The sequence below is a fragment of the Rhagoletis pomonella genome, unplaced genomic scaffold (assembly GCF_013731165.1).
Source record: "Rhagoletis pomonella isolate Grant_MI unplaced genomic scaffold, Rhpom_1.0 Rhpom_scaffold_00009, whole genome shotgun sequence".
Taxonomy (NCBI): domain Eukaryota; kingdom Metazoa; phylum Arthropoda; class Insecta; order Diptera; family Tephritidae; genus Rhagoletis; species Rhagoletis pomonella.
Genome location: NW_023458563.1, coordinates 26,341,727 through 26,343,809, shown reverse-complemented (window position 1 = coordinate 26,343,809; position 2,083 = coordinate 26,341,727).

Below are 2,083 nucleotides of genomic sequence, written 5' to 3'. Positions count from 1 at the left end.
TGAATATTTATCAGAATTACAAAAACGACATAAGTGGAAATATCCGCAGAGAAACCTAAGTGTCAACGACTTAGTAATTATTCGCGAAGAAAACATACCTCCAAACGAGTGGAGATTAAGCAGGATAGTAAAGATTTATCCCGGGTCAGATGACAAAGTGCGAATCGTTGATGTTCAAACACAGCGCGGTATAATAAGTAGACCAGTAGTCAAACTAGTTCTTTTATCAAACGAAACACACTAGATATTCTTTCAACTAACTATATTTTTCTCCTTTAGAAAATGTCTCAATTCGCCTGTGGTCTGTGTAAGGAAAATCATCCTCTCCGGTTGTGCGCTGAATTCCGCCGAATGACTCCCGAAATACGGTTGAGAACGGCTCTCATATATCGCTATTGTAGCAACTGCCTCGCTTCGAACCATGCCATAAACGAATGCGATAGTGTAATTCGGTGCAAACGATGTGGGAAAGCCCACCATACTATGCTGCATAACCCCAGCTCCCAGTGATGAGGACGTCGTCGAGCTTACTTGGGCACAGCAAGTGGAAGAAGAAGAAGCAATGATGGCGGAAATCGAAAACAGTGGATCAAACGAGCAAATAAATACGAAACCGGAAAACACACTACCGACCAATGCAGCGCTCTTACACCACTAAATAGGACGCAATCAGCTCCGCGTTCCACCACGCAGCAATTTCAGCTCACACCGCTCGATGAGGATCGAGCCAGACTCGATCCGTCTCGCCGACTTCAGCGAGCTGGTGTCTTCCGATCAGACTGGCGGCATGGAAGCGATCGACTCAGACTCGATTCGTCTCAGCGACGCATCCCTGACCGAACGAGACTCGACTCGTCTCGTCGGCTATCCCAGTCGAAAAGAAGGCGTGGTCAAGGTGACGAAATGTGCGAACTATAATAGAGCGACGATCAGCAGCACTCGCCTGGCAGCAGATGTTGGCGGTATCGCCCACGGTGTTAATACGTATACGTACTGCAGATAGGTTCACCGTAGTGCGGGCTGTCCTCAGCCCCGCGAGTCCGGCGACCACAATTTCCGCTGCTACCGTCGCAAGGCTGCGACTCCGTACTCCAGTGCGTGGACCTGGTGGAGTATGCTATCTCACGCTACGTAATAATCTTGGTGGTCATGAAGAGTTCTCCGTCTGCGCTAACATTGAGACCATCAGCCCAACGCCGACCCCGCTGCGTTCATTATCGCAACAGACCGTGCAAGCCTTTAACAACTTGCGGCTCGCCGATCCCTCCTTCCATAAAGCAGCACCCGTCGAGATGATACTAGGCGCAGATCTCTACGCCAAACTCTTACAGCCTGGCCTGATGCCCTCCATTGCGGGACAGTTTGTTGCACAAAATACGCTACTAGGATGGGTTATTTCAGGCGTGACTCACTAGGCAAGCCTCAACACATTTTAATTGTAATATATGTAGTTAAATTAGAAAATTGTATTAGATAAGTTTATTAAGAGGAATTGTACTTTGAATTGCGCTTAATATATGTGAGTATATATATGAACCTCTGAATTGTAATCCACTACCTATGAATCTATTACATAAATTGTGAATTATGCTTTTCGCAGTAATACTGCAAGGCGGGCGGAATGTTCACTCCGTTTGCCAAATGGCAACCCTAACTTACCGCGTTCGTCAAAAAGCTCCGCTTACTACTCCAGGCTCTCTAATGTTTAAGTAAGCTGAGGATATTAGTTTTCTGCCGATCTCTATAGAAGACAGACGTGGTAAGTTGAGTTCCATAAATTTCAGAAATAAACAATTTTCTAACACAGTTGTATTCTTTTATTTCCCGCTCCACAGAAAATCAGCCCTAGCTCTATCCCGAAATTATCAGAGATAATCAGCACAATTTATTAGAATACAAGTAGGGATCTAGTCGGGACCATAACTGAAGGATTTCAGATAAACTACTACATCATCCGGAGATATTACTGGAATATTTATTGAGTTCATTGGCCACAGTTTAAAAGGATAGTCAATGTTAGCATGTGAGTTAATGGGATAATTGGATTTAAAAAACTGAGCGAACATGTTAGAAATTGTTTGAT